This window comes from Nannospalax galili, unplaced genomic scaffold (genome assembly GCF_000622305.1).
Source record: "Nannospalax galili isolate Female #2095 unplaced genomic scaffold, S.galili_v1.0 scaffold114, whole genome shotgun sequence".
In the NCBI taxonomy this organism is placed as follows: Eukaryota; Metazoa; Chordata; class Mammalia; order Rodentia; family Spalacidae; genus Nannospalax; species Nannospalax galili.
The window spans coordinates 3,654,474-3,663,800 of NW_008336930.1; positions in this window are offsets into that span (position 1 = coordinate 3,654,474).

Consider the following 9,327-nt stretch of genomic DNA (forward strand, 5'->3'; position numbering starts at 1 on the left):
TGTCAATGCTGTTGTAATGAAATGCTTCTTCTAAGTATGTGGTTATTAAATAAATAATTAACTGGAAAAAATATATAAAAAATAAAATTAATAAAAAAAGATAGAAAGAGAGGGATAGAGGAAGACAGATGATGTTGACCTCTAGCATGTCCAGACACATACACACACACACACACACACACACACACACACACACCCTCAGAGAGAGAGAGAGAGAGAGAGAGAGACTATCCCATGTAATCCAGAGGTCTATTGTAAGATCTTGGCTCACAAGTACGGAAACCAAGAATCCCACCCTCTGCCATCTGTCCTGTGGAAAGGCTGTAGTGGAAGACCTAAGAAGCAGAGGGCCAATGGTGCAGATCGCTGTTCACATCTGAAGGTCTGAGAGTCAGGAGTGCTGAGGGTGGGAAGGAATCAGAATACCAGCTCAGGGGTAAGGCAGCAAGAGGGCCTGCCTTCCTGTGCCTTTGTGTTTTATTCAGGCCCTCCACAGAAGGTCAGAGCGTGCCACCTGCTTTACTCTGTTGAATGCTAATCTCTTTCAAAAACCCCATTCACAGGCTCACCCAGAAATGACAGTATTTGGGCATCTCATGGCCCAGTCAAGTTATTGTATGAAAACGGTCATTATGGTCGGGATAAAGAAGGCTGGTGAAAACACCTCTGTGTTGGAAGAAGCCTGGGCTTTTGGAGCGAGGGAGACACGAATTCAAATCCCAGTCCCATTGTTTCCTGTCCACGTGAGCCTGGACAAGTCATTCAGCGCTCAGTGTCTCAGTTCCTCATGCCCAATGTTAGCCTCAATGAATTGCTATGAGTTAAGGAATCTAAGCATATGTCCCACTTTTTGCCTAGTCTCTCCTTTCCTTATTCTCTTGTCCTTTGAATGTAATTTAGATCAATATTCAGCATGCTTTTTCTTGAAGGCTCAGATGTGAGTGGTTTAGATTTTGTTGGCCATACAGCCTATACTGCAGTTTCTTCCCTCTGCTGCTGCATAAAGCACAGACATATGTATATGCCATAGATGCCATGTAAATGGATGAACGTGATCATGATCCAATAAAACTTTATTGACAAAATCTGGTAGTGGGCCAGATTTGGTCCAGGGCTGCAGTATGCGGAACCAAGCTTGCTTGGTCTAGAAGACTCCCTTCTTAGATTTAGACCTGAGACGTTCTCTGTATTTGAAGCAGCTCAAATGTCTCCCAGGAAGGCGGCTGCCCCACAGCACCTCACTCACCTTCAGCAAACAGCAGTGGCTTGATTTCTAAGGCAGTGCAGGCAGGCATTGAGGATTTCTGAACTAGCTTCTCAAAGATGAGATTTTAGTCACTTTTAATGACTTGGAGATTAATCTGTCAGATGAATATCTTCCATATGTATACTGGCACAGCTAAAAAGAAACATGCGAAATTTTTTTCCCACACCTACAATCTGTTTCACTATATTTGCAGAAGAGTCCTAGGATCCCTGACCAGGAGCACAGGTGCCACAGACTTCCCTATTCCCTGTGGCTTCAACCCTACTGGCTCTGGGTGAACACTCTGTTTTATATTTTTTAATATATATATTTTTTCTTTTTCTTTTCTTTCGTCTTTTCGAGACAGGGTCTCCTTGTAGCCTCAGATGACTGGAACTCACTATGTAGACCAGGCTGGCCTTGAACTCATAGAGATCTGCCTGCCTCTACCTCCCAAATGCTGGGATAAAAGGCGTGAGCCACCACGCCTGCCTAATATATGTATTTCACGTTTTAAGGTAGTGGCTTCTATGGGCATGCTAGTTCAGCCTTGCAACCAGCCTTCTGGGGTTCAGAAGGGTGATGAAAAATATCTTAATTCTAAGCAAGTTATGGTGACAAACTCCTGTCATCCCAGCGACTTGAGAGGCTGAGGCAGGAAGATGAATCATTTGCCCTTAGGAATTCCAGGTCATCCTAGGCAACACAGTGAGGCCATATTTTGAAAAATAAAAAATTTCTTAGAATGTGTTGGGGTTCTTTAATAACATATGGAGTGGATATAAATGTGTACCGTGCAGATTACAGGAGTTGTCACTGACCTAGGGCCCCAGTTCCTTGCTCTTGAACCCATTCCTGTATTGGCACCAGAGGATGTGGAGGTGGATCTTCTCCTGGGAGATGTACATGCTGTTGTTGCACTTTGTCTAGAATGTTCTAAAGTGCCCCTCCAGCCTTCCTCCCTACCTCCCTTTCATTGGGCTCAGTATGTACTCTGACAGCTCTCCCAAACTTTTCTGGATCCTTCTTCATTTCATCTCATGAGTATTTCCCCTTACAGAATCCTTGCCTGCACCATCCAATTTTGCCATCTGCTCTCAGGTAAGTACTTTGTAAACCTCTAACACTGGGGTGAGATGCATGTCTCCTGGGCAGCAGAGATCTCCTACAGACAGGGCAGGGGATGTAAGCTCTCTAAGCTTCACATTCCTGCCACAGTTTGGGTTCTGTCCCAAAACACTGAAGGATTTGATTAGAAATCACACTCCATGTGGCATGGTTTCAGCTAATGAAGGACCCCCTAGGTGATGCTGGTCCCCTGAAATGACGTCACCTAGCCACATTACAACACTCTTAGTTTGTGCAACACACCCTGTCTTGTTAGGAATGTTGAACTTGCCTGAGGACAGCTTTCTCAGAACACAGCCCCATCGTTAGGCAGCACAGGACTGTGGTCTATCTGGAGGACCCAAAGAGACCAAAGTGGGACATGGGGAAGCGAAACAGGAAAGATACAGAGTCCAGCAGAGGTGTGCACTTTTCTGGATCAGGTCACTGCTGTGGGCAGTGGTAGCCTCTCTAGCTGGAGACTTCTGGACGGTTGCATAAAGCACCCTCTAAGTTGTCCCACTTGAGGGTGGATGGGCAGGAAGCTGGTCACGTGCTCTTACTTGATGGCTGCTCCTGGGGTGTGAGATTGCCCTGTACTTATGACTTCCCTGGGTGAGGTGTACACACTTTTCTCTAATGGAATCTCACAAGTTGAGTTGTGGGTGTTGAATTAGAAAATCATGGCTGCAAGAATGGCATGTGCTGAGGTTTGGGGGATTAATGACTGACAGTGCCTGTCCGAAGCCCATTTCAGGTTGTGAGGTTTAGGTAGGGCTTGCCCAGGAATGCATGGGACCCGGATTCTGTTTTCTCCCAGCTGCAGTGCTGGATTAAGGGTCTCAACCCAAGATGCATAGTGCCCTCCCCATCACAGTCGCAGGCTGGAAAGATGTGCTTGTTTCTGAGGCCGTGGGAACTAAGCACCACCAGCTGCTGCTATCTTGCCCTGAAAAGCCAATGTGAATAAAATCACAGTGGGAGGAAGGAGAGAGACAGAGAGGGGCTCACACCTATTGATGTTACTGAGACATCTGGATCTAGATGTGCCCAAAGCCAGAACACCTGTGAGTTTTCCAATACTATGTGCTCATTAATCTTAGTTCTCACTGAAGTAAGTCTGTGTGGAACCTCCACCATTTGAAAACAAAAGGATTTTGATGGATCTGAACAGGCACTGCAAGGCTTAACTCAGATCTTAAAGTGAGGGTTTGAGGAGGAGGAAAGAGTTGCTTAGTGTGGGACCTTGTGGTTCCTTGATAAGACATGCACAGGATGTGAAGTCAACTAGAGAGAGAGAAACACTATTTTCCCTAACTGGTACTTTCCTGGCATGGCCTGAGGTCATGTGTTTGATGGCCTGAGCCCCTGGCATCGTGTGAAGAAGGTTCAGTGTAACTCTCCCTTTTACAGACTCCCAGTAGCCACTGAATGGGCTTCCCAGAGGCTGCTGTGGACTGAATTGTGGTCACAGAAAGGCAGATGGTAGATCCTTGGTCCCATTGTAATGACATTTGGACACAGGGCCTTTGGGAGTTACTTGGGGTCAGATGAGGCCATGAGAGTGGGGCCCTCAAGGCAGAATGCATGTCTGCATAGGGACAGACACTAGAGCGCTCTCTCTCCCTTTCTTCCTTTCCCTCTCTTGTCTCTATTCTCCCTCCCTTTCTCCTTCTCCCTCTCTCCCTGACTTCTCCGGTTTCATCCCCTAGATCCCCTCACAAAACGAGCTGAGAGATTATGGCTATGTGTCAGGAAGAGAGTCTGAACTAAAACCTTGGTGTTGGACTTCCCCAGCCTTAAGAAATATGAGAAACAAATGCCTGCTGCTTCAGCCACCCAGCCTGTGGGCATCTGTCGGTCTGTGGTAGTCTAAGCTCACTAGTACACTGGCTATTGGGAAGGCCGACCTCACTTCATCTGGAAAGTGAGTCCTGGAATGAAGAGAAGATGTCTCCTTAGTGCCACCCCCAGCTCCACCATCTGAGCTGGGCTCCTTCTGTGGCGAGTCCCTGGCCTGGTGATGACTATGGGAGGTTGGGGCTCTGAAGATGCCCATCATAGGTTCTCAAGTGTCACTAAGAGAATTTGTTATGTGCATAACAGGATGTTCAGCAACCCTGCCTATCTCCTAATGCCAGGGGAGCCTCCTAGTCCTGGGGACAACCAGAGCCACGTGCATCCCTTTCACTGGGGAGGTGGCACTGCCCCAGTTGAAGCCATCTGCAAGCCCCAGAGTGTAAGATTTACCCAGCTTTTTTTCGTTGTGAGTCTAATGGGCTGCGTTGAAGCTTGCTCAGGGCTCAGAACTGTCTATGGAGGAGGGAGCTTTTCATTTCTGGGGCGCTGCCTGGGAGATGTCCTTGTGCTTATACAGTGTCCAGGGCCAGACAAAGGAAGTGTGTAACAAGCTGAAGCACCAGGCCCCAGCAAGGCAGAATACCCCATGCCCAGCCCACTTGCAGTCAGCATTGAGAAATGGTTTAATTGAATTCTTGCCTCCAGACAGAAGATGTTAAACTTATGGAGAATGCCTGTCTCTCCCCTGCTGACCCTCGCCCATCCGTCTCAGTCCCTGGTCTCAGAAGTCCTTTGCTTAATTACTCTTGCTGCAATTTATGCCAGCTGCTACTGGCCTTGTACCCACATGTGTTACCTGCAGACAACAGACCACAAGGTGACTTGGAGACTGAGTCCTGGGGGTGGAGAACTGTGGAGAACACTTCCCCCAATTAGTGGAGTCATTAAGAAATATATATATAATATATATAATAAATTTATGTACATGTATCTACATATATTTCATAGTTGATAAAACAAGGGTGGCAAAAATAGGTCCTATTTCATTGGGTTGTTGGGAGGATAAACAGGACTTGGGGGTTGGGGGGGGTCACAAAAGGCAGCTGATCCTTAAGCTGCACAGTACTGTCTTCTCACCAAACAGCTGCCATCTTCATGAGATCAGCTGTGCCTACATGCAAGAGTCCATCATAACTGGGCCTGAGGACTGTAGGCATCCTCCTAGAAGGATGGAGCTGGGAGGGTCATTGGACCTTCAGCTCAATATCTAGTCACTCCTTCCAGGTATGTGTGCAACTCTGCCCTAATTGAAAGTTGTGACCTGGGGGTCTCCAGGGAGGGGCTAGAGTACGGAGGCTGGAGAAGACTAGAGGCAGGGCTTCCATCTACTCAGCCATGGAGAAGTCCTCATCCAAGCCAGGTCAAGATTTCCCACTGTGACTGCTTCGCATCACCCATGCTTCTGTCAGTGACCCTTCATCCACGCTCTCTAAGTAAACCCAATAACCTCATTGGTGTAACAGAGTGAATGGTGATGCGATTAGGGTAGAGGTGGATGTTGTTCACATCTCTCCCAGGAAAGGAATTTTAGCAATTCCTTCTCTGAAGAGCTCCTTAGACAACAAATTCCTTGACTTTACCAAGATGTATGAAATCATCAAATTTTTCCTCCATTTGGGGATTTTACTTAATTTTTTGTTTAAAATGCAAATATAAGGGAGTTCTTGAAGAAGCAAAATAGTGTGCCATTTATTCTTGTGTCCCTGACATTAACCCATGAGCACAAAGTGGGTGCTGCTAGATGACTGTTGAAGAGACAGTATCTAGCAGTGACATTGAGTCCTTGTGACAGTAGGAACCACTGCTCTAAGCACCTTATGTGTATTGTCACATGCCACATGGTGACATTTCAGACAGGCACGAAATCACGTGGATGATGGGAGCTCAGAAGGATTATAAAGAGCTGAAAAATCTCAGTGTCCAAGTGATGTGGGACTCGTGAAGTCACAGCACAAGGTGTTATGTGTTGGTGGTGAAGCTGGTGTCAAGAGTCTCTTACAAGAGTGTGGCCACACAGGCCTAGGGAGATGGCTAATCAGCAAGTTCCCAGTCAATGAGAGACCTTGTCTCAAAAAGTTAATATGAATGGCACCTGCACAACAACACTTGGGGTTAGCTCTGGTCTACACACACACACACACACACACACACACACACACACACACATGGGCAGCAATACAATTATGAACACTGCAAGTAATTAGCCATGACAATGTGGCTATGTTACTGTGCATTGTCTCTACTACACTTCATTATTTTAGAGTGTGCTCCCATTTATCTAAAAGAAGGGTTTCTGCAAACCAACATGTCACATCAGCTGCAGCCTCAGACATCTCATGTTGAAGGAATTTCAGTTGCCTCAGTTTCCCTGTGCCTGATTTAAGCTCCCGTTGTTCGGCTCATCTGAGCACAGGCTGCAGTAGGCCATGCCATGTGGTTGCAACAGCACTGAGGCAAAGGCAGGTAGCAGCTGCTAAGTTTGCGTGAATGTGCCCTGTGATGCTTCAAGGGTGAAATTTCCTCCAGATACACTTCTCAGAGCATGTTGTGTCGTTCTGGTGATAGGCAACATTCTGTTCTATGTTGGGTTACTTAATCCTTGCAACAACAACCCTGGAGACTAGGTAGCTGCTCCATTCCATTTGACAGTCAGCAGTCTGAAGCTACCAAGAGATTCATTTGCCCAAGTTCACACAGAGTGTAAATGTGACCTTGGAAAAGAGGCAGAGGAACTCAAGAAGAGAAGCTAAGCTCTGTCTCTTAGTTGGCCTGGTCCCAGTTCCCCAAAGCTGAGAGTCGGGTGAGAGGAGGGAAGGTGAAGTGGCAGTGGTGGGTAGCGACTCCTCTCCAAGAGTGGTCCAGCAGGGTGTCATCTGCTCTCAATTACCACTCTGCCTGCCTCTGTGGCAGCCATCCAGCTGACTCACGTGCTCAGGCTGTTGGCCAGGAACTAAATTTATTTGTAAGCCCAGAGTTCAAACAGGTACATAAATTACTGGTACACAACCTCATTCTTCAGTACAACCTGACACAGCTGAGTACCCAGCACAGTTTTCTAGGCTGTGCACTCCAAATCTTAAGCTGGCTGGTCCTGCTAGGCACTTAGAACTGTCACTCCATCTTACACAGGCTTGGTACCCAAGATGACTGGCATACTCTTTCTCCTTCTGTAGTAGAATTCTGAACTTTGCTCCATTTTACCCCCGTATCCCACTTTGTTCCTTGCTCTGGCCTTAGGCTCTTTCATGCTTTCCCTTGCTTTAGTCCTTAAAGTGACTTAAAAAGCCCTTTATAGTCAGTGCCATCCTTCCTTCCCATACTTCCTTGCCTTCAAGGTGTCTTCCCATCTTCCTTAGCTTCTTCCAAATGTTCAGGGTGAGCTAAGCCAGGCATGGTGGTGCACACCTGCAGGCCCAGCTACTGGGAAAACTGAGGCAAATGGGTTGATGGAGCCAGGAGTTCAAAGCCAGCCTGGACATCCTACAGAGATTGATTTTGAGGTCAGAAAGGGCTAGGGAGATAACTGTCAGTAAAGTGCTTTCAAGATAAGGGAGATGATCTGAGTTCAATCTCCAGAACCCACATAAAAGTAGAATTGGTAATCCCAGCACTGGGGAGATAGAGAAAGGGGAGTCCCTGGGGTTTACTGGCCAGCCAGCTTAGCCTACTTGGCGAGATCCAGGCCAATGAGAGACCCTGTCTCAAAAAACAAAGTGGAAGGTGCCTGAGGAACAATACCTAGTGTTGTCTTTTGGCTTCCACATACAAGTACAAATAATAAGGAAAACAGAAAATGAAAAGTTAAAAAGAGACAAGCAGGACTTAAGGCACAGAGGGTGATTTTTTTTTTTTTTTCCTGCAGCTGTTAGAGGCCTGTCCTCTGCAGGTGGGAAGGTTATGCCCACTGATACGATTCTAACTCTGCTAGGACTGGTTAGATCACCACCACCAGGTCTTGGTACATCGCTTTCTGTTCCTCTATCACAGAACTGATTTCTACTTTTTTTCCTCCTTTGGTCTCATAATAACTCTTTCTAGAGATGTTTCAGGGACATCTCAAGGACTTTTCATGCAGATTGTAGAAAAGATATTCCTTCCCCATCTTCCCCTTACCTTAGAGAGAAACAAGTCCGCTGGACTGAAGGTGTCTTCAACATGGGACCTATTTGGGTATTTTAGAAAGCGTGACATTTACTGAACTGGATGGAAGGGAGCAGATTCTGCCCAGAGATTTTAGGGAGTGAGGGAAAAAGGAAGACATGGGGCTATTGCTTACTTCAGATTCACAGCGATCCCTCTCTAAGGCAAATATTTTAGGCTCTGTCATTTCCTTTTAGCCTCATGGTCATTTTATGAAGAAAGAGAATCCCCATTTTACCAGAGGAGAAACAGACCCAGAGAGGGCAAGTTAGTTGTCTAGGATCACACAGCTAGTGCGCAGGACAGTATCCTGCTTTCTGTAACATTAGCTTGCTGGTACAAATTAACTGATCAGTTCATCCCAAATAGGCATGTGAACTCTCCCTTATCCCCACATAACTCTTCCTTTCCAAATCTCTGCCAAGCATCCCTTCATATCTCGAGAACTGACAATCAGTCAAAGTTCAAATTTTGACAGATTTGAGAAGTTTTTACAAATTGGCAGACATAAAGGTATTTTTGTTTTTGTTTTCCTTGTTTTCTGACATGGCACAGCAGCATCAGTCAGTGTTTTGAACCCACTCTCTGGACATTTAGGGCTATGTCATACATCTAATTGCATGAGTTACTACAGTTTCATCCACATGGACCTGCATTATGCAATTAGTCTTTTTTGCTTTTTGCCATTACAAAGAATATTTGGGCTCTTGAAGTGTTTCTAACAAAGAACACATTTTTTTTAAAGGAACTTAATTTCTTGTTCGATACTGTGATATATCTGGGGGATTTAATTGGTGTAAATATATGGAAATGGGATCTCTTGGAGGATGAGGCAGCAGTTGCCAGTTCTCACGCACTTTAACAATCTGTCTCCTTTCAAAGTGTGACAGTTGGCAAGAAATCTTGGGCAGATGAAGGACTGGGGTTGTTTTCAGACACAATCAGCCCTGGGCGCCTCAAGCTCCCATCTAGCC